The following is a 24,350-nucleotide window of genomic DNA, read 5'->3' as shown; positions in this document are numbered from 1 at the left end:
TTTCACTCTTGTTACCCATGCTGGAGTGCAATGGTGCAGTCTCAGCTCACTGCAACTTCCACCTCCTGGGTTCAAGCGATTCTCCTGCCTCAGCCTCCCGAGTAGCTGGGATTATTATTTTTAGTAGAGATGGGGTTTCACCATGTTGGTCAGGCTGGTCTTAAACTCTCAACCTTAGGTGACCTGCCCACCTCAGCTTCCCAAAGTGCTTCTGAGCCTCCGCCCCTGACTGCCAGTTTTTAAGCTTCTTAACTGGTTATTGACTTCAGGGTGGAAACCTTGGACGACCAGGGCCAGGAAAGGGGTTTCTGGCGCCTGTTTTACCCAAGGAGTTCAGGCTGTTAGAGCTGGAATTCTGCTTTTAATGAAGCTGACTTTTAATCATAGTACCCTTTAATAGTCCTTTTAAAATTTCTTATTACCTGATTTCAACCAGGCCAAATGGCCAGTATTTCTGACTTTTGAACTTTACCAAAGACAACCTCCCAGGTGCTTAGAGAAACGAAGATTTCAAGGTAGTACATGGAGAAGAGACCACACAAGGTTATGCAGACACGAAACCAGATGGGACTTACATTCTAAGCAGGGAATCGAACCCAGCCCACCAGTGTGAAAGGCCAAAACCTCCCCTACTGAGCTTCAGAACAGAGGAGCTTCTATTGTCCCTTCCAGAAAGAATCTAGACTAACTTTGAGCTTGCAGAAGCTTTTAACTGGTCAAGATAATTTTGAGAGCTAACTAGGACATAAACCGTAAAATTTCTGTTTCCTGGAACACAGAGACCAAGAGAAAGTATGGCCAAGTGGTAACAAGGCCAAGATCCCAATGACATGAAACTGGATGGAGAACGCCATCCAGGTTTGTTTGTTTCAGGGGCCTGCAGGAAAATTTATTATTGGCCAGTTTGCTGGGCTGTCTTGAGCAGTTAGCTTATAGGGTCTTAAGATTATATTTTATGCTAAGGTACCCCTCGACACAGAAGAACAAATTCATAGCACAAATATATCAGCTTAAGACTAGCATCAGAATGTCTTTGCATTAATCAAAACTTGACAGAAGAGATATACAGTGATTTCTACCATTTCATTCAACAGTTTGCGGAGAGAGAGAGAAAGGCCAGAAATCTGACTTGCAAGAAATCCTTACCCTTTTGCTGGGATGCCAGTCTTCTGGGTCCCCTTTCCCTGAGTGGCCCCAGCGACCCAGTTTGCTGCACCACCATGCTGGGAGCCAAGCCACACCATAAAGGAAAATTCTATCTGGCCAGAGAAATGTAAGTATGATAAAACAGACAGTAGCCATGCTGCTTAGCCCCCAGTTTCAAATTGGTGAGGCTGCCCATCACCTTTAATCCAACCTCCAACTAGGAGTTTCAGCTCACGGTCTCTAAGCGAGATAGCTGCCCTGAGTAACAGAAAAAATAAAGAGGAAAAGAGAGAGAAAATCATTGCCTGCAGCAGGGTAGGAAAGGCAAGATGCTCCAGGAGGCCAGAGAAAGACCCACCCTCTGCAGCGACACTACCAAGTTCAGGAGGCTGCAGCTGCTGTCGTGAAGCAATTGTTTTTCCAGCAACCCCATCAGCTTTCAAGTCTTCCCTTTCGGGGGGAGAACAAATTTCTCCACGTCCCACAATCCTGTACATGAGCAATCTTGTCACCTACGGTTGTCAGCAAAGAGTGCAAGGCAGATTATTCCAAAGAGAAAAGCAGTTGACATCCTGCGGTGCTAATAGGGACCTTACCAAGATCCCTCGTTGTTAAATGTACTTCGATGCACTGTTGTTCAGGACGTTGCACTGTAAGTTATCTTTAGCAAGATTTTGCCCTTTCTACCAAGACGTCACTGCCTCCCAGGGCTAAAGTATAAGCCAGAAGGAACTCAGTTTCCCAGAAGTTAAAAATCCCATTTCTACCTAAAATATTGGCTTTATGCGGAGGTTCTGTTGATTAACTCAGCCAATGATTTTTTTATTTTCCTACCTAAGTATGCAATGAAAATGAAAGGGGTAGAACACAAAAAAAATCCCATGAATTTTTGAAAGAAATTTTATAACCCCTGCGATATTACTGCTTACTGACAGTCCCTTTCTGACCCAGTCAGATTTAAGAGGCCTCTAACTGGATCCCAGCCAGTTCATTCCTGGATCAAGTTCATTCCAGGACCCAGTCCAGTTTCTGTTGCGACTTCAAACTCAGTGTGGATCAGAAATTTGCCGCAAGAAACTCAGAGAGCTCAAAACACAAATCTGTGGAGCTCTGAAGTCTGAGAGGGAGCTTACCCACAATCCCCAGTGGCTCTGAGAGATCAATGGACACAAGTGCATCCTGCAGGTACCTTGCAAGTTCACTCAGCACTCCTGGGGGGTCGCTAGAAGCTCCACTTCAGATTCCACTTGTGGTAACATTGATAAAAGAAAAACTTCACTATTTAAAGGAGTTTAACTGAGCAATGAATGATTTGCAAATTGGGTGGCCCCCAGAATCATAGCAGTTTCATAGACTCCATGGTCAGAACAAATTTGTAAGACAAAAAGTGATGTACAGGAATCAGAAGTGAGGTACAAAAACAGCAAGACTGGTTACAGCTCCTCCTCTGCCTTTTATGAATGCAGTTTGAACCCTTGGCAGTGTATTAGTGGTTGAAGTATGGCTGCTGGGATCGGCCAACACTCAGCTATTGTTATGGGGACATACTATTAAGATAGGTTACAGTTTATCCACAAGTACTCAGACATGGAGGTACAGAGTCCTTTACAGGCCACATTTAGTTTGCTTTAACATGTATCATCCTATGGATAGGGTACTGATCTTATCTCCAAAGCCAATTGATATCGACTGCCCAGAATGTTGCATTGTGAAACGTGAGGTTTATTAGAGCTCAGCCAATACTCAGCAAGTTCTGCCATGGGCCCATATGAGAATGACTGCAGCCTGGCTGAATGGTGTCTCCCAGGAAGACAGAGCCACATCCTAATACCTATGCTGTCAGAAATGTTTGTTACAGAGATCTGCAGGAGAAAAAAAAGAAACCCAGTCTGCTCTAGAATCTGTGTGTTTTCCTAAAGTCTTAGCATGAGCAACTCCATTTTGGTTTGGTTTGTTGGGGACTATTACATGAGCCTACTCTGAAACGATGGCCTGTCACAATTTTGTTTAAAAAACATATCCCCTTTTTGGTGAGGCTCTTATGTAGGTGAGAGCATAACCAAAATTTTGGGCCTTAGCGCCACTCTCAGTTATCATTTTGGGTTTCTGGTTCCAGCACATTATAGGTTATGGCCCTAATTTTTGCACTTTTTCATCATCTCCTATTATTCAAGTTGAAGAGACAACATACGATGTCCTAAAGATGGCTGCCTGCAAGCATTTGAAACCTTTTGAGAGAACGCAGCACACCGGGGAGACTATCACAATGACTGTGGGGAGGATAATACCAAGAGTTTGGAGTCTGACCCTTCCCCAGGCTCCCCCAAACCACACCTCCTAAAATCAAGCAGATCAAAGAATAAATGAGATAAAGAGTTTACTCACTTAACTAAGCAATCTGTTAATCCCCTACCACTCAATTTCCATAATCTTCATTTGATGTATTCTACATAGGCCCCAGGTGCCCGCAGCTCCACAGGTACTTCTGCTGAGCCAATTCTATCACAGCTTTCACAAGAGAATTTGGAGTCTGTTGTGTAAGTGTAGCCTCTATACAGCGTATTATGAGGGATACATTTCTAATCATTGCTTCTTTTACTTTAAACCATAGAAAAAGGACCAAACAGGTGGTGCCCTTTTGGAAGGGTGAGGCCTTAACTCATGATGTGGGTTAAGAGGAGTGAACCAGCTTTGTACTGACAGAGTATGAGGCAATTCATGTACCCTTAAAGTTTCTTACCTACACTGGGCCTTCATCGATTAAAGCGTAAGTTAATCCATGTGTAAGGGTTAATCCATGTGTAAGGGTGGCTGCAAACCCCTTCACAAATAAAAGTAAAACCCATTAGTGCGCATAAGAGACTCCTTTTCCACTCACACTGTTCATAGAGGTTTAAGTGAGAAAAAACATTCAAAGGTAAGAGTTTCACGACAGAAGTTTTTATCTGTGAACTTGAGAAAAGCTGTTCACATCAAGGATGCCATCTTCTTCCTGGGAAAACCTTCCCTGGTTAGCTTTACTTCAAGGATTCCAAGGGGCGCACAGTTACAAAAGTGTGGAGGGACCCTGCTCAGTTGTGAGACCATAAACCCAAAGCCCAAAGTCCCAAAGTTTTGCTCTGGTGTGGATGGCAAGGACGGTCCTTCTCTGACGTTTCCAGAATATTCAAACCATAGAAAGCTTTTACTTGATGAAAATCAACTGTATCATGATAATCTACTGTCACGACATCAGCCCTCTTGCATGGGAAAGCTTTTATACAACCAGAAAGCATGCATTGAAAATAGCAATTGAATGAAGTCTCTCCATATAATGTTTCAATGGCCCACCAGGTGACCAAATGCACCTGAAGCTTTGTTTTTCCAGGAAAATGGAATCAAGCATCGGTTATACATGATGTTTAAACAATTTCAGTTTTAGCTGATTTAACATGAAACTATTTTCTTGTTTTATTCGGGTTAGTACCTTTATACAGGAAAATCTGGTTATTTCTGTGGTTTACAATAATGAAGCAACTGTAATTGTGATTGGTATTACATACTTAGACATTAGAATTTTAGAAATCCCTTATAATTTTGGAATATATATTAGTATTATTCACAAAAATATTGCCTAAAAGTTGAACATTATTTTGGCAATCTCATGTACCTAAACATGTCAAATAATCCTGTTTACCTCTTTTCTGGATGTCTTCAAGGGACCTCTAATCTATCCAGAAACTCAGTCATTAGTAAAGACAATTCTGAAACCGAAGTTTCATTTTGGAATTTCAGATTACCATAAATTTATTTTGCCAAAATGACTCAAATTTTAAAGAAGCAAAAACCTTTTATAACCTTTAAAAAAAAATTTTAAACACGTTTTACTGTTTTCGCACACCTTACATGTGAAGCTTTCTAATTTAACTGCATGTTACAAAGGCAACTTAGCAATTTTAACTTTGATGTAAAACCTGGTAAGTGATGCTCTGATAACGTTTGACTTTTTCCAGCATAGCTAGGAAAAAATAGCCAACTCCATCGGTCCCCAGGCCTTACCTAGTTGGAAAGCAGGCAAGTGAAACAGTTTTGAAAAGCAAAAGAAGCAGGTTTACGACCTTTAAGTATTTGCAAACCTAATATCTGAACATGATTTAGAACACGTTTTCATCTTGAAGACAATTGTATTTTACCAATAATCTTTAAAACTGTCTTTATCTCGTAAACACCACTAAAGTCATGTGAACTAAAAGGCATTCAACTTTCTAATTTTCTGACAAAATATTTGATTAACCAGTGTACACACAGAGGAAGAGGCCAGAGACTGGTAAGAAATTTTAACCTCTGCCAGCATGCCGAGTTTCTAGGTTCTTCCCTGAGCAGCCCTGGCAACCATGCTTGACTATGGAACCAAACACATTACCGTTAATTAAGAATATTCAAGAATAGGTTACAAATGTTGAAGAAAGTAAGAGAGAGAAATACGACTTAATTTCTATTTGTAAGAGTATACTCAACACCTTTAAAATATCCAGAAGCCGGCCAGGTGCGGTGGCTCATGCCTTTAATCCCAGCAATTTGGGAGGCTGAGGCGGGCGGATCACGAGGTAAAGAGATGATTGGGACCATCCTGGTCAACAGGTGAACCCTGTCTCTACTAAAATACAAAAAACAGCTGGGCTTGTTGATGCGCCCTGTAGTCTCAGCTACTCAGAAGGCTGAGGCAGGAGAATTGTTTGAACCTGGGAGGTGGAAGTTGCAGTGAGTTGAGATCTCACCACTGCACCCCAGACTAGAGCCTGCACTCCAGTTTTTTTCAGACTCTGTCTCAAAAAAGCAACAAAATAATGTGTGTGTATATATTTGTTTAAGCAGGGTATAAGAAAGAGGCCAGACTAGTAAGAAATTCTTAATCTTTTTCCAGCATGTGAGGTTCCCGGGCTCCCTCTGAGCAGCCCTGGTGACCATGCTTGATTGTAGGCAAACACACACATACACCACTAAGAATATAAATATATGCATATATATATTCAGGATGCCCAAAATCCAAAACGTTTAAGAATAAAAAGCTGGTGTGCTCTATTAATTCCCGAAGCCTGACAAAGGTAGCTTAGGAATTCCAGATAAATGGAATGAATGAGGACTTGCTAGAAACGCATAGGAAACAAAATAACTATTCACAGAACCAAGTAAAAGCCTTCCACTAGAAGTAAAAAGAACCATGGTTTTATATTACGGATAAACAAGCAAAGCCAGAGGGGAATAAAAAGCAAAGGAATAAAAACTACAAACAAAAACAGATAAACAGGAAGCCATCCCTAAATTTTTCTACTCAATCTACCCTGGAGACTACAGTGTCATTTAGGGCCCCCCAAACCCCACATATTGAGTATTTTACTCCTGATACACAAGTCAATATCCTTCGGTTCACCAATATTGTTATACATTTTGTGCAATCAAGAAATTCACTTTAGGCACGTGACTAATCAGTAATTTAGCACCATCCACTCAAAACAGTAAACACGGAGCCAGGCACGAGCCATGTATGTGAAGTTTGGCTCCACACTAAATCTAGCTTCAGGCTTAGGTATATTGAAAAAGAACTGCCAAACTCCTGATGCATTTATACAATACCTCTTACTTTAATCAAGACTAAGCTTTAACTATGAAAATGTTAAGTAGCCAAATATTTCCAATTCTTAGTCAGATCTTAAATATTTTATTAAACTTGTTCCACATCTTTCTCCCCTGCTTATGATTTCTGACCATACTGTTTTATAATAATCCTTTCAAATCTGTAATTTGAACTTTTAGATAACTTTTGAATTACTTTTTTTGTTTTTCCACTAGTAACATAACCCTTTAGTGAGATACTAAAAAGCAAGAAATTCTGGACTATCAGATATGGATATTTACAGGTAAGAACAAGCCCACGATTTTTGAAACATATTTCCCCTATCACAACCCTTTCTTAATTAGAAATGACCCAGACATTAAATGAGTATCAAAAATAACTTTAGGATTTTAATTTACACAAAAGTTTGCCTAAAACTTTTATTTCATTCACTTATTTTTTTTTTTTTTTTTTACTTTTAGCAAGGGAGACATAAGACGTTAATAAACATTTGTAAAACATTGGTTTGGTCTGGAAAGAAGGGACAACTCAGGGTGAGGACTGGGCTTGGTGGCTTTCACATCACACGTGAAGACAAATGGTTGCATTCTTTTGAGTTTCTGATTAGCCTTTCCAAAGGAAGCAATCAGATATGCATATATCTCAGTGAGTGAGTGGATAGAATGAAAAGCAGGCCCCCCGGCCCCCACCCCCAGCCCTGGGCAAGCAGCTCCCAGCTTTAATTAACACTGACATTTAAACATATCTAGCAAAGACAAACCAAAAAAAAAAAAAAAAAAAAAAAAAAAAACAAGCTGATATGTGAAAGGTTCCCTTATCCGCCTCACGGGGCGTGCAATGGGGTTGCGCTCAGTTCCTCAGTGCCTAGCTCCTCAAACCTCTAGGCTCCAACCCCACAGCAGTGTCTAAGGATAAATGTTTACAGCTGAAGCCCCAGTGAGTGTGTGTTACAGGGTGCTCTTCGAGTTTGCCATCTACAGGTGGTTTGCATTAACCAGTTCAATCAGACCCCTTTCTTTATCACAAGGACAGAGAGATTTCTCTATCCTAGAGTTTCTTACCTTGGTGTACCAGAAGAATTGGAGCACACGTGGGCTTGGAGAATGAGTGCAAGGTTTTACTGAGTAGAAGTAGTGCTCAGCAGATGGGGAAGCCAGAAGGGAGATAGATGGCTTCCCCCTGGGAAACTCCACATCATTCCACCAGCAGATACCCTGTAGAGCTGCGTTCCTCCTGAACTCCAACTACTTCTGCGTCTGCCTGCCAGGGTCTCAGGTTTTTATAGGCCCAAGATGGGGGTGTGGCAGACTAGGGTGGTCTTGGGAAATGCAACGTTTGGGCAGGAATTGCCTGTCCTCACCTAGGTCCGTGGGGTGGAGCCCTAGCCAAGGATCCGCCTTTCTCTAAGCAGCACTTCCCTTCCCCACTTCTGTATCATTTAAAGGGACCATGCTCTTCCCTTCCCAGCACTCTTGTACCAGGACAAAATGTATGCTGACAATTTTGAAGGCCTTTCTATGTTTTCCACCAATAATTTTTAAGCTAGCTTGTTGAGTAAAATTACACTTGGGCTATGTGAACTTGAAAATTGCTTAGACTTATTTACTCAATTTAGGAGTGCTCTTTTACTTATAAGCCAGTTTGGCAGACACAGCTTATAACAGTAAGTGTGCATACAAATAAACACGTCTATGCACGTATACATCTACATAAACAAATATCCAATAGCTTGGAACCTTGACCGTGAGAGAGCAGTACAAGCCTGCCAGTTTTACTTTGTCCCAGTAGATAATGCAAGGAAGGCTGGGAACCAAAATTTCAGCTAAAGCAGTCTCCAAGACAGTTTGATTTTGGGGCCAACCAGCATTGCAACTGTGATAGAAAACTCTAAGGATGAGTTAATACTAGACCTCAGAACCTCTGCCAAGGGCGTCCCCTTTGGGGACATTGAGGTTTTCAGGACCCCCAAAGCATCCCCTTGTGGGGTCCAATCTTAGAGTTCCAGATGTCTCTGGCTTTCTTAGGTGGGCAACAGTTCCACTTTGCATGCATTCCTTCCAGAAGCTGCTATGAGCTTTCCTTTGGTACCTAAGTGTAATCCCGAGGTTTTAGCATCCTTGTAATTTGATAAGGCCACACTTTCCCATGCTTTCCCTTCCAGGACCTTTGATGATAGGAACTGAGGCTGAGTAGGTTTCCTTTGCCCTCAGCCACTTGAATAGTGGAAGGGAAGAATTTAGCATAAGAAAAGGATTAAGTCACCTGAAACCTATACCAGTTTTCTCCAACCTGAGACACAAATAGGGATCAGAGACCACGCAGAGATGAGAAAAAAGTCCTTCCTTATTCACTTCTAGGCTTTCAATCAGTACCACGGAGTGACTCCAGCCAATTGTCCTCAATTTCCAAGGAGCTACTAGGAAACAGCTGCTGAAAGTCTGAAAAAGAAAGAAAGGGGAAAAAAAGAAAAAGACCCAGGCTTCTTAAGAAAACCGGGGTGGTGGTGGCCAGGCTTCTCCACATGGAACCCCCTTGGTTTCACTGGCTATGGCCAGACACCTGCAGTTACATTCATGTTTAGAAGGTGCCCACCAAGGGTCCCTGGCTGGAAGGGAAGAGAGGTTCCCTGTATGAAGCAGAAGGGAAAAGGAGAAAGGAGAAGTATAAATCTCAAACTTTGGGCTTACCGCTTCCTCCTGGCTGGATTACTAAAATACGCTAATGGTAGAAGGGTGTCCAGGTTCTTGGCGTCTTGTTCAAAGAACTGGACAAAACACATAAACAAAGCAAGGAAGGAATAAAGTGATTTATCAAAAATGAAAGACCACTCCACACTGTGGGAGTGGGTCTGAGTATAGGGGCTCAAAGGCCCCATTACAAAATTTTTGGTAGTTTATATACCCCCAAGAGGATCCCATTGGTCACTTGGGGTACCCCCTATGTGAAAGGAGAGGATGAGGTAAAGTTACAAAGTCATTCACTCGGTCTGTGCCCTATGGAGAGGATATTTCCATCATAGCTCCAGTATGAATTAGCCTTGTGTGCCCTGCCTTCACACCCTATTTTCCTGCCTCATCTAGACATATGTGTCAAATACAAGAAGCTCCTCTTCAAGTGGGTTCCCTTGTTCTTTGTTAACCACTTTCAAGGCCAGACTTCCTTCTCCTTTGTGCCTCCCTGTCCTGGTTTCAGTAAACAACTTTCTCCCTGGTCCTGATCTACAGAGCCACACCTGCTACTCACTCTGTAAATTACCCCTCCTGGCCCAACAGCTCTTCTGCTGAAACTGCCCTCCCCTCCTCATTACACACAGCCCTGCACTCTTAAGTCAGTCAATCGAGTTCAGCTTAGACTGTGCAGTACAACTCCAGCCAATGGAGGCAGGACACAGTAGCAGGGACAAACTGCATTAAAAATAAAAAAACTTTTCCCTTCTTTGTTCAGTGTGCACACATGGCAACCAGCCCTGTGAGCAGCACCCTTCTGCAGAAGTAAATTTGCTTTGCTAAGAAATCTTTTGCTTAAGTGCCTATTTTCTTTGAGACTCTTTTATTCTCAACATATGTAGATACATTAATATATACCATTGTGTTACAATTCCATACAGTACTTAGCACAGTCACATACTGTACAAGTTTATAGCCTGGGAGCAATAGGCTATACCATATAGCCTCGGTGTGTCATGAGCTATATAATCTAGGTTTGTGTAAGTACACACTATGATGTTAGCACAGTGACAAAATTGCTTAAGGAAACATTTCTCAGGTTGTATTCCCATTGTTAAGGAACACATGATTGCATTTCATAAGGCTACTGTCAGAATTAACTGAGATAATTTACATAAAGCATTCAGAAGATTACCTGGCACTTGGCTTTCATTTTGTAAGTTTTTGTACTTATTAGCATTATTACCAAGAAGTCTTACAGAGGATGAGACAGGAAATCATATGGGAGCTCAAACAGTAAACATAAACCATTGATAGAAACGTACTGTATGTGCCTCCAGCTGTATGTATTTTATTCCTATTTATTTCTTACACCAGGGTCTTAGGGGGTCAAACATTTCCTGAAAACGTGGGCAAGTCATTTCACAAGAAACTGCATGGGCTTTTCAAAAGACACCTTTTGGTTGTCTTCTGTCAACTTGGAAGTTGGCTGTTTCTGTCTGAAAGCGGCTATGTGTACAGCTCTACATACAGAAGAATGAGATGGGGGACAAGTGTATGGATTCTCTGTCTCATGTTCCTCTGAACCTAGAAAGTTTGAGACAGGTCTCCGTTAATTTAGAAATTCTACTTTGCCGACGTTGAGGATGTGCCTGTGACACAGCCTCAGGAGGTCCCGGTGACATGTGCCCAAGGTGGTCAAGGCACAGCTTGGTTTTGCACATTTTAGGGAGACATGAGCTATCAATCAATATCCATAAGAAGTACATTGGCTCAGTCAGGGAAGAAGGGCAACTTCAAACAAAGGCAGGAAGACTCAAAGCTGGGAGGAAGCTTCCAGGCAACAGATAGGTGAGACACAAGGGGTTGCATTCTTTTTATTTCTGATTAGCCTTTCCAAAGGAGGCAATTAGATTTGCATCTGTCTGAGCAGATAACTTTGAATAAAACGGGAGGCAGGTTTGCTGTAAGCAGTTTCCAGCTTGAGTTTTCCTTAGTAACTTTGGGGGCCCAAGACATTTTCTTTTTACACTCCCAAACAGCCCTCTAGTTGCAAACTTTCTGTAGAGCTCAGAAGTGTCTGTTACCAAGAACCAGCCTGGCTGTACACACCCCGACCCAGGTGGCACTGAAGGAATTGAGAGGCAGACACCCAGATAGAACAACCAAGTGAGACTATCCGAGGGGCCAGCAGCCTTCCAAGCTGAGAGCCTCAGGGGCTGACAGCATTCCAGGGTGAAGGCTTTGGGAGACTCTGACCCACGCATGTGTTCCCTCTGAACAGGTGATTATTATTAACAAATAGATGTTCAATATTTTCTCATAACACAAAATATGCCAAGTAGGCAGCTGGTGGCTGCTTACCACTGATCACAGACAAACTGAAAAGAAGCTATGGGGCAGGGTCAGATATCTTAAAGAATTGTTTTAACCAGTGTATGAAATTTATACATTGTCCTGACACTTTAGAATGCCCCAAGCAGGATTCTACTGGGAGGGAGAGGGGGACGGCTAGGTTTTCCTTGCCATCACTCTTCCCAGCAAACAATAAATATTATCATACACTCGGCATTTCTCAATATTCATAAACTTAACATTTCTCAACATCAATATTCATAAACTTAACATTTCTCAACAGTCTGTTATCTCAAAGATAGTAAAGTGTTTAAGGTTAAAAATTATCAATTCCATCCTCTTGAATACAGAGACAGTTCACCCAGACCCAGGCAAGAATGTAACTTGCCCAAATTCCATGCTTACTGATAACTATAAACAGATTCCCTCATGTTAAACAAACATTATAGGCGTCCATTGTTTTGGACTAAACTCCTGCACTAGACCCCAAGAGATGAGACTAAAATAAAAATGGAGTCATTCACGCTAAAGTTACGGTCACAAACTAAACTGAGTTGTTATCTGACCTTCCAAGACATCATGAGAGAGATAACAGCCAATTTCCGAATAAGTCATTTTCAATCTTCAATCGGCAAGGTAAGGGAGTTCTCTCTGTTTTAATCCTTACAACAAAAAGTGGCCCGAGGTAACCTGATGTTATCCAATAAGCGATATTTCTATTATTCTGTCTCCCTCTCCTCACATGATCAAGCCGGTTTTGTGTTCTTCAGCCCTTTCTGTCTATAAAACTAACCATCTTCTCAACTCACTGGAACATTTATTTTTATTTTACAGGATGAGGTTTTTATCCTAAAAGGAAGAGGCTAAGACACAAAATATAATTTAAAGACTTTGAGCCAAAGTTAAGACACCTGCCCCAATTGCCTTGGGGCATGTTATGGCAGCCCTTATTACAAACAGACTGTCAAAGCTCGGGAACAAATGGAAGAAAAAAGCAATAAAACCATCACAGAAATGAAGACAAAACTGAGGGAGACACAATAAAGTATTCTAATAATTAAAGCAACATGGAAGGCATACACTTCAAAAAGCTAAAAGCAAACAAAATTAAATTTAAGTGAAAAACGTCAAAAAGAGTTAGAAGATCTATGTCCACTTACTGGTAAATGGTTGTATGGGGGCCAAGGAAAAGTTTTATCATTACTCCTTTGAAGGTTCACTGAAAAATTATCTCACAAAAGGCAGATTAATAGGAGAAAAGGCACATCAAATTACTTAATGAGTATACAAGGGACCCTTCAGGATGAAGACACAAAGACATAAGGGAAATGGTTCATTTTTAGCTTAGGTTCATTCAAGTATCGATAGCCATGTAGAAATATGACTGGATAATAAGGGTGTGTCGGCCAGGCGCGGTGGCTCAAGCCTGTAATCCCAGCACTTTGGGAGGCCAAGGCGGGTGGATCACAAGGTCGAGAGATCGAGACCATCCTGGTCAACATGGTGAAACCCCGTCTCTACTAAAAATACAAAAAATTAGCGGGCATGGTGGCGCGTGCCTGTAATCCCAGCTACTCAGGAGGCCGAGGCAGGAGAATTGCCTGAACCCAGGAGGCGGAGGTTGCGGTGAGCCGAGATGGCGCCATTGCACTCCAGCCTGGGTAACAAGAGCGAAACTCCGTCTCAAAAAAAAAAAAAAAAAAAAAAAGAAAGAAATATGACTGGACAAAAAGGATATGTCTATTGGACAAAAATGGGTGGGAAAATCCAGCAAGCCCTCTCTGCCTAGCAGCTTCTTGGTCTCTGTGAGCAGATACTGCTTCCTTCTGTGTACAGGCGGAACCCTCTGTGAAATGGGGTCTTGTATGACCTACAGTCCAGCAAGTCAGATGAGATAATTTTTTTTTTTTTTAAAGACAGGGTTTCACCATGTTAGTCAGGCTGGTCTTGAACTCCTGACCTCAGGTGATCCGCCCGCCTTGGCCTCCAAAGTGCTTGGATTACAGGCGTGAGCCACCACGACTGGTGAGATAATCTCTTTACGGACAGTTTCTAAATAGAATATTTTAGATTTTCTGGCTGGCTTTCAGGAAAGGGGTTTTGGTTTCTCTGACACACCTTAGGGAAGAGAGATTCTAGTTTTTATGGCTAACGTCTGCAAAGAATGGGACTGAGAGACAGGAGGACAGGAGAAGGTCAGAGAACATGTTTTGCTTCTGAGGCCGCTGCTGAGGTCTTCATTTGGAGGTACTGTTTTCTGAGCCCCAACAGTTGCAAAAAGCCATCATCCTATCATTCCTATAACAATGAGAAAACACCAAGGAAGGAGGGGAACTATTTTTCCCTTTAAAATCATTGAGGATCTGTGGAAACAAAGAAGTTGAATAAATTAGCAAAAGGAACAAGGCTTCTTTAGATAAACAAGTCTCCATGGTGGTCACTTTTACCTTCAGGGGCATATTTGAGGAGTCTGGAAGCATAGACAAGTGGAAGAGCAACCTTGTCTTAGCAGCAGACTTTTGCTGAGACAAGTTAAAACTCAGTGAACTTTTACTGGCTTCATGTTGTTTGGCACAGTTGGCTGGAATCTAAAGAAGCTCCAAACACAGGGCTAGCTTTTCCTGTACACCAGTGTTCCTCCACAAGACTGTTGTTGAGCAACTAGTGGCATAGAGGATGTTCTGCAAGAGAGAGAAAGATCTTGTAGATTTGCAATTGCTCAGACCCCAGACAAATAGGAAAAAGTAATTATGGAAAATTTCCTAAAATGGATGAAAGACATCAACCGTGCATTCAAATTTGGCAAACTGTAAGCATATCAAATGAAGAAATCCATTGTCAGGTATATCATAGTGAAAATTAAATGTAAAAAAATCATATAAGCCACCAGAGGAGAAAGACAATAAGGGAAAAGCTAACTAAAGTATAGTACATTAAGAAAAAGGAGGAAAAAAGATATTTTTGCTTCAGTTGAAACCACTTGGCAGTGAAAGAAGTCTAGCATTACTGACTCCATCTTGCTTCTAGCCTCCCATGTCAGCTGTCCCCATTCTTTCCTGGGCATAGGCCAAGATACCGTAGAAGGATCTTAGTTTATAGTTTCACTTCGAAGCAAGAATGCTAATAGTCCCTCCATAAAACTGATCCCCTCCCTGTTTGGAAACTAAAACCATCTTTGTAAGATTAATGAAAAGCCGCAAGATTAGGATTAAAGGAAGGGTCTGAATTCAGCTGAAATGTGGGCATATTGCCTTTCTATAAGTGTTTATGGTGCCAGAGGTCACAAGATTTGTAACTTTTCCAGTTGCTCCTATAGAAAACATCATTAAGGTTGATCACTAAGATTGATAAAAGAACCTAAGATTCGTCTTTTGAGATGATTTTCAGACTTCTTTATTCTGATGACTGATTTACTTCACCTGCATCCATAACTCATGACTCAGCTGGTCCTGTGGGCCCCACCCCGAGGCTGACTCAGCTCACAAGGATTGCTTTTCACAACCCCAGCCACGCAGCAGCACCCATTCCCTAGTCTCCTGCCAACCAAATTATTCATTCAAAACCCTAGCTTCTGAGTTATCAAAGAGGCTGGTTTGAGTAATAGACTCCATGTTCCACTTTGCTAGCCATGCATTAATTAAACTCTTTCTTTGCTGTAAAAACCTACCGTTCTCAGTGCATTGGCTTTTCTGGGTGGTAGACAAGATGAACCCATCAGGCAATTACAGAATATGCATAAATCTCTGGCACGATAAACACTAGACTGGTAACATTAATAATCTTCACGAGGGTATAGAAATGCTAATGAAAAAGGCAAACTCTACAAAATAGTTTAGAGATTCATTCTGAGCCAGTATGAGTGATGGCCTGGGGATCATTCTCAGGAGGTCCTAAGACAGTGTGTCCATAGTTAGAGAAGTCAGTAGAAATAAATGCTTGAGTTGAGATAAGGGGGGTTGGGAAACCAACGTTCTTGTTGTGTAGAAGAACCCTCCAGATAAAATAAATGGTAAATATCTCTTCTCAGGCCTTAAAGGTTTTATACTCTCATTTAATCTCTCCTAGATTAGGGAAACGCCTAAAAGGGAAGGAGATTCCTGTAGATACAAATTTCCCCCACAAAACATTGCTTTACATAACTATTTCAAGAGATGTCCAAGAAATATATTTTGGGGTAAAATATTTTTATTTCCTACAGGACCTATTGGAATGTGCTGCTATACCAGAGTCAGGTAAGAATTTGGCATCTTATTGCTAAAGTGAGTATGTGTTGTCAGTCTTATAATCTCTATTTCATTGTTAACACTGGTCAGTTGTGTCTAAACTCCAAAAGGGAAGGTGTTTAACGAGGCATGTCTGACCTCCTTTCCCATCATGGTTGGGAATTCAGCTTTTCAGGTTTCCCTTGGCCCAGAGAGGTCCATTCGGTTTTTTGTGGGAAGTTTAGGATTCTGTTTTTCTTACAGAAAGCAGAGACTGCATAGATGGGAAACACGTTTATGAGGAAGATTTGTACATTTTGATTTAAAAACAATAACCGTATTACCATTTAAACCATATATAAATAAAATATAACTCTAAAAATTAAACACAGTATTATTTGATCATGTATAATTTAGTTGCAAGGTTACAGAGGGGAAGAATTGCTACAAAGAAAGAGGAAACCTTGCATTCCCTTCTCCTTTCCCTTTGCAGAAAATGAAACCAAACTTTACCAGCAAGCCCTGCTTTGGTCTCCCTCTCTCTCCCTAAGAGGGTCCCATCTCCACTTTCTCCCATGTCTTGCTACAATGTCCTCTCTGAAGGCCAGAGGCCTCTAAACAGCTCCTTGGTCTGTCCTGCCATGGTTTTTGCTTGTAACTGTTCATCGGCATGGCCCTAATTCTGGCTTCATTTCTACACAACCTTTCAGCTACATATTCTCATTCTGTCTTATGAACTCTGCCTTTCCATTTTAACTCCATATACCTAGGAAAAGAGGTATAACTGGCCTGGCAAACATTACCCTTGGCCAAGTAAGTCATAGGCGGGTGGCAATATAGAACTCTCCAGTGCTACAGCACTACAGCTAGAGTTTATTATCTAAGAAGAGAGAAAAACTAATGAGACTCTCTAAACAAGGACATAAAAAAGTCTCCCACTGCCAGTGGGAGAATTTAGTACAGTCGCTACAGATATTTTTCCCTTTATGGTGGTAAAGGTTTATAAGATCCAATTAGGTGATACCATAAGGGAGACCTGTGGGGATCGCTCCCGTGTGAGGCCCCTAGGAAATGGGCCTCGCCATACGGTGAGCTTGAGCCCAGACACAGATCCCTGGTTGGGGGAGTCGAGCTGAAGGAAAGCAGGAACCGAGAGAGGAACTATATGTTATCCAAAATAATTAACAGACATTACTTTATGGATGTGAGGACTTGGGAGGCATTGTGTCTACTTTTGGCTCCTTATGGTTTATTGCTTGTGTTCATTTTGGACCCTTGTTACCTTCATTGTAAAATATTAACTTAAGTATTTACAGTTGGTAACTTACTTACCGTAACTTACTGGGCGTGACTGTAACTTACTTACCTTGACCTATTGGGCGTTACCTACTTACTGGAAGTAACCTACTTACTGGGCTTAACTTACTTACTGGGCGTAACTTAGTGGGCGTAACTTGCTTACTGTAACTTAAGTACGTTGATCTGGCGTAAACAACTTTAACTTCAGAAAAGTATATAATGGAACATATTGCAAAAATAAAATTGCTGCATGAGCATAGCGCATGTAGCCCTCCAGACCTCGCTCTTTTCTATCTCCTTTTTTTCCGGCGCACGCTCTCTTCCAGGTTTGGGACCCTCTCGCTGGACGAGATTCCCAGGCTCGCGTCCAGTTCACAACAATACCAGGTATCACCCTATGAGTTTTATGCTTCAATGTGTAGTTCTCTATTGCTGTGGAACAATATTACTACAAACTCAGCATTTATTGTCTCACAGTTTCTGTGGGCCGGTAGTCCAGGCCTCGCTTAGTTGCGTCCTTCACAATGAAACTGCGTTCTCATCTGAGGCTTTAATGGGGAAGAATCCACTTCCAAGCTTAAGTGCTTCTTGGCAATCCTATGAGTTCCTTGCAAGCTGCCAGAGTGAGGGTTTCGGTTTCTTGTTGGCAGGAGTCTGCTCTCAGTGCCTTGACACATAGCTCCCTCCATAGAGATGTAAGCAAGATGAAACTTGCTTCTTCAAAGACAGCAAGGAAGGAAGGGTCTCTTTACACATTGGAAGTTGTGATCTTATTTTTTATTTTTGATATGGAGTCTTGCTGTGTCGCCCAGGCTGGATTGCCATGGTGCGATCTTGGTTTACTGCAGCTTTCACCTTCTGGATTCAAGTGATTCTCCCACCCCAGCCTCCTGAGTACCTGGGATTATAGTCACTCGCCATCATGCCCAGCTAATTTTTGCATTTTTATAGACACAGAGTTTCACCATATTGGTCAGGCTGATCTTGAACTCCTGACAAGTGATCGGCCCGCCGCGGCCTCCCAAAGTGCTGGGATTACAGGCGTGATGTCACGCAGCCTAGAAGTTGTGATCTTATTTAATATAACCATGTATGCATAATCCCATACACCTCATTTCCTTTGTAATATTCTAAAGGTTGGAAGCAAGTCACAGGCATCTTCCACACTTGGAGGAAGAGGAGGAGCGGAGGACTACCTAAGGCTGCAGAAGGAACGAGGCAGGATCATAAGGGCCTCGCCAGAATCTGTCCACCACACTCAGCACCAGAAAGATGAAGGTTTAGCATTCTCTGATCCCAAGTCTTAATACTGGTCTTCAAGAAGTTGAATAGCCTTCTTTGCTTCAGTATTCGTCTTCTGCCGACCTGCTCTCCACAGCCAGGTTTTACGTGCTCTCTGGCAGGGATGGTTTGATTGCCTGCCGGTTTGCTGGTTTAGTTTTCTGCTTGTGGCCCACGTCCCATTCCTATTCCACCTCCTACTAGTTCAGTCGATTATCTGAAAAGTCTTAGCTGAATGCATTCGTTTCTTCATGATCCCTATCTCTTTTTGAGAGCTGTGTCGAATATTAAAGAAGTACCTTGGAAAGAAATTGCTGGAAGGAAGACGAGTAGGCAAGAGTTGGCCCTGCCCTTCAAATCACCGAGGGTATATTTAGAGGGGCCAGTGGGGCTGCTTGTGGCCCCCTGGTAATTCCACCACCTCATCCATCTTATCTCTAGAGTTATTTCCAGGTGTAAAGAGTGAAAATGCATTTGAATTTACCGTTCCGGTTGGCCCATAGAAACCTCTTTTAAGAACTGTTTTAACATCAGTTCTTAGACCTTTTATATAATTTAAACCCAACTCCATGCAGAATATCTCAGGGAACGTCAGTCCTCCCTCGAAGAAAATTGTCGTTGCAAGTTTTCTTGTGCAGAAGCACTATATGTCAATATTTTCCAGCAGTGTTGTTTGTTTTTAAACAGCAAAACTCACAGTATGCTTCTCCATTTAACTGTGAGCAATAACATAAATAAATCCCATCTCTAAAGTGATATCTGTATGGGTTGGTTGGCTCTAGCAAGAGGCCTTAGACAGCAAAAGAAATTGCTTGCTTTTAGTTTCCTGTGTGTTCTTTCTGCTTGTTCTCTAAGCCCGTGAAGACTTCTTTAACCATAAAACAACTATATCTAAAGATTTGTGACAGTCATACATTTATTCTTGAGACACCTCACTCTGTAAATAAAAAATGTCTGAATATTTAATACAGAAACAGAGAGATTAAAAGATAGAAACTATTGTCTAACTCATTATTAATTGCCATTTCTCCATTCATTTCCTTTCTCTTCTTTATTTCCCCAGACCTCGCAAAGTATTACTTTATATTCTCTCCGTCACTATTTCTAAATTAGCTTTTGAAATTGCTTTTACCATGAGGCAGAGCTGAACATACTGATGCAGAGAATGCTCACCATCGAGTAAGCAGATGGAGCAGAAATCAGAACAGTTATAGTCTGAGTCTGATTTTTGTTTAAATACATATATACATTATATATAACAAATGAACTATAATACATAAATACATGCATTTATAATACACACACAGTGTGTGTATTTGGAGAGAAAGAGAGAGAATACATATATTTAAGAGAGAAAATATACTAAAATGCGAGAAAAATACATGGCAAACTTTTAGCAGATGGATTATGGGGAAAGGTGAAAATTGGGAAATGAGACATTCACTTGATAGATATAAATTTTCTTGCTTTTAAAAAGTAGATATGTACTACTTTTGCAAAGGAAAAATACTACTACTTTCAAATTGCTTCTATTTGCATGATATTCGATTATTCCCAAGGCTGTCCAATCTTTATTATGACTATGACTCATACACTGCAGGATTTGGACAGGGATGGAGTTCAGCAGTAATTGTTTCCCTGTTTACTATTATAACATGTTGTTACCTCAAAAAAAGTCTGCCTAAAACTCAAACCTAAGTGTATATACCTTTCACTCAGAACTTGTCGGATTCTCCCTCTGTGTATTTCCATAGTACCTACCTGGATGGAATCTCCTCCCGGAGTTTCCAGCTGTTCCCAGAAGTGCACACCTGCTGCTGGGGCTGTGCATCGCACCTGCCTGCAGCTGTCAGAAGTATGAAGTTAGCTAGTAAATGCTTCCCCAGGAAGAGCTGACATTATGTCAAAAAAGCCAATTATAAATCACTGCACAAATAGGATCCAAAGGATAATTTCACAAACAGTAATAACCAAAATTCTTAAACCCTATACTTGGAGAGTACTTTATACTTTTTCTTGTGCTTTTTATGGGTCCGTTTTCTCTTTTGGTTCTTATAATAACTTCATGAATTAAGAAAGGCAAGAACATAAAGTGCCTGATCATCACTACTTTGCATTTTACTGATCTGCTCATCAACTCTGCTAAAAATCCTTACGCTTCATTTTTTTCTTGATTATTTTGCTTAATCATCAGTTCACCTGCAATCTCCAAAAATGCTCAGTGCTTGCTATCTAGGGAACATAGCTGAAATAAGCATTTTTCTTCTCCTGAGAGGAAACACAGTATAGGAAGCGCATTGGGTTTGGAGTCAGAGAGATCTCTGATCTAATCTTGGCTCTGCCACTTTAACTCACGCCGCTTTGGTCAAATGACTTAACCTTCCTTGCCTCAACTTTCCTATTGTAGAATAGGTTATCATTTCTATTTAACAGGGTTGCTGTGAGGATTGTGTAAGAACCTGAGCTAAAGCAGCTGCTTCAAAGAAACCTCAGCTTTGGAATCTTGGCAAAATCTTTTCCCTGGCCCCATCTGCTGGAGAGAAAGAGTAAAGGCGTTTTTATAATTATGCAAGATAAAGAGCTTTCAGTATGTAATTGTTCTGTGATCCAACGTCATTTAAAGAAATTCATAATGTTGAAAAGCAAGAAATAACTATCAGTCTTCCTGTGTAATGGCAAGAGTCACACAGCTTCCTGGCAGGAGAACTTAGAATCCATAAAACCAAAACAGAAGGTTGGTAGAAGAATGGATATGTGTGAGTGGAAGTAACAGAGACCAAGAGACCAGTCAGGAGGCAATGGCTGTCGCCTGGGTGTGATTTGCTAGCTATGGCAGCAGTGGAAACAGATTCTAAGAGTTGCTTAAAAGAATGCAACCCATGGCTGGGTGTGGTGGCTCGTGCCTGTAATCTCAGCACTTTAGGAGGCTGAGGGGGGTGGATCGTTTGAGGTCAGGAGTCCGAGACCAGCCTTGCCAGCATGGCAAAACCCTGTCTCTACTAAAAATACAAGAATTAGCCAGGCATGGTGGTGGGTGCCTGTAATCCCAGCTACTTGGGGGGCTGAGACAAGAGAATTACTTGAACCTGGGAGGCAAAGGTTGCAATGAGCTTAGATTGCACCACTACACTCCAGCCTGGGCAACAAGAGTGAATCTCTGTCTCAAAGAAACAAACAAACAAAAAAATCGAAGTTCATCAATTATGAGCGTTACTATTCTGTAAATAAATAAACTGTATTTCAAAAACACAAAAACAGAATGTAACCCAAATGGCAGCTAAAATTACCTTGTCCTTTGAGGTTTACATGAAATTGGTGTAGACTACTTCAATATATAGGAAATTCAATATTTTTCCCAAAGTTTCTGTACATTCCTAGGGGCCCACATGATCGCTTTGGCTCTCTTTCTGTTTCGGGTGAAATCTCTTTGCCATCTCCAAACCCCTGTGGCTTCTCCATGTCTCTGTTTCATAGAAACTCAGATATAGACCCAGCTCAACATCGAACATTTTTATAGTGCTGCTAAATAAGCCATTTAAACTGAATATTAGACATCCACGCTGCGACAAATTCTAAGTAGCCTGACACCCACGGTTCGTCACTAGGAGGCTTTCTCTGGAGACTCCAGCTTCCCACTTTGTTGCCCAAATCCCTTTCTTGAGCCTCTATTACTTCTTAATTCCTACTCTTCATCATATAGAAAACTTCAGTTTTCCACCCACTCCTCAGCTTTTAACTTGCATTTGCATAACCAAACATCCATTAATAAGATCTGCTAAAAATCAAGGATCTGCTAAAAAAATGCGGTGGCTCACACCTGTAATCCCAGCACTTTGGGAGGCTGAGGCGGCTGATCAGTTGAGGTCAGGAGTTCAAGACCAGCTTGGCCAACATGGTAAAACTCAGTCTCTACTAAAAACACAAAAATTAGCTGGCTGTGGTAGGAGGTACCTGTAATCCTGGCTACTCAGAAGGCTGAGGCAGGAGAATTGCTGAGGTGGAGATTGCAGTAAGCCGAGACTGCACCATTGCACTCTGGCTTGGGCAACAATAGTAAAAATCTGTCTCAAAAAAAAAACCACACACAGAAACAAAAAAATCAAGGTTCATCAATTCTGAGTGTTACCATTCTGTAAAACACTGTCAGAGACTAAAGTTTCAGCTGTGCTCTGCTTTTCATATCCAAAAACCTCTGTAAATAAAATGAAGCAGTATAGATATTTACATGCCCCCTGAAATAAATAGTGCCAATTCTCTCCACAGTTTCCTCCCAAACTTGCACATAAACCCAGAAAGAAGAAGTTGTTGCAGTTTATTTTGACTTTAAATCGCGTATTTTTCATTCCACTACCAAAAGAAACCATACAAATGGAAACTGTTTACCTGTAAAGATTAAAGAAGAAAGAAACATCAAAAATAATAGTAGCGCAAAATTCAGGAAATTGGAAGGAGACGCCATTGAGAAGCATGATGAAGTGCTGAAATCTGTGTACATTGCATCTGAAGTCCCTTGTGTTCACTATATGGACATTTTAAGTAGTGAGCTGGACATCCAGGCTCAAAGCAGGAGGACGAGGGCAGGACAAGCTTGGATGACACAGAGATTAACAAAGAAGTGACGGCTAAAGCTATGAGAAAAGCTGAGCTTTTCAAAGAGAAAGGAGTGAAAGAAAATAAGGAAAGAACAAAGATTGAGCCTTAGGCAAAGCCTACAATGAGCAGCTAGTAGGAGAAAAAGAAAAACATGACACAGAAGGAGCCTAAACATTGTAGTGATTGGAAGATAATCAAAAGGGCATCAAAACCAGGTGTCATCCCAACAGCACAGGAAGAGAGACCTTCAAGTAAGAGTGATGGGTGTTATCAGAGGGTCAAGGTAGGACAAGAGTAATCACCTCAAAAGTGAGCAAAAAGGCATAATTGTCCTAACACTTGAGTTTTGCAGCGTGTTGGGAATTAATTCCAGTTGCCAGGTGGTAGTATTGCTTAACATTAATTGGGCATTTAATATACATCCAGGGTTACCAGGTGAAATACCGAGTCCTCATGTAAATTTAAATTTCAGACAAATAATGAATAATTGTTAGTATATATTCCATCTCAGATAAACAATGAATAGTTTTCAGTATAAGTTTGTCCAATTTCAGATGACCTGAAATTTAAATTTAACTAGGCATCTAGTATTTTTATTTGTGAAATCTGGCAACTTCACATACACCAAGCACTAGGCTGAACATTTTGCATACCTAGCTTGTTTAATCCTTTTAACAGTTTTGTCTTTTCTTTGCATTACTACAAAATAATACCTGATTTCCATTCTTGAAATAGTTTTAGGTAACATTTAGCTTACAATTTCCTAGTCAGTTTGTTTTCCAATTTCAAGGAATTTTATCCTATGCATGCATATCCAGCAAAGACTCACAGAAACCCCTTTGCAGATTTATGCAGCTCTTTTCTGGTGTAATTTTCTCCTCATCAGAGCTCTCCTCTGAAACTTCCGGTTGCTTCAAACTGCCTGAACTCTGATCTCCATCTCATCACAGGAGACCATTATGATCTACTTGGAATGTCCCTCCTCGCTACACATTCAAGAATGTGCCTGCAGCCAAAATGCCAGTGTAGTCGTCAGACTAACCCCATTTGTTTCTCTCCTCTCAGGGATCATGGTCTTGTGCTTCATGTTGGTTAATGTCTGAAAACAGTGGTTTGATATACTCCATCAAGTTTTCTAGTAGTTTAAGACAGAAAGTTAAACTTAGTCCCTTTACTCCATCATGGACAGAAACA

The 24,350-nt window shown here is 41.2% G+C and overlaps 1 long non-coding RNA gene across 10 annotated transcripts in view; it reads right to left on the bottom strand.

Moving 5' to 3' along the window:
* Nucleotides 1-24,350, bottom strand: part of LOC128929024 (uncharacterized) — a 597,561-nt gene that overhangs the window by 534,250 nt on the left and 38,961 nt on the right. For 4 of the 10 annotated variants that reach the window (XR_013522993.1, XR_013522996.1, XR_013522990.1 and 1 more), the window contains exon 1: nt 7,822-24,053. The exons of 4 other annotated variants lie outside the window; for them this stretch is intronic. This is a non-coding gene — a long non-coding RNA (uncharacterized LOC128929024). Of the gene's footprint in view, nt 1-7,821; nt 24,054-24,350 lie in introns of those variants that run through there. 2 more of the 10 variants (XR_013522994.1, XR_013522997.1) reach the window with 2 other exon arrangements.

Source organism: Callithrix jacchus, chromosome 10 (assembly GCF_049354715.1).
Source record: "Callithrix jacchus isolate 240 chromosome 10, calJac240_pri, whole genome shotgun sequence".
In the NCBI taxonomy this organism is placed as follows: domain Eukaryota; kingdom Metazoa; phylum Chordata; class Mammalia; order Primates; family Cebidae; genus Callithrix; species Callithrix jacchus.
Note: the sequence above shows the minus strand (reverse complement) of the source record. Positions and strands in the feature narration are given on the sequence as shown.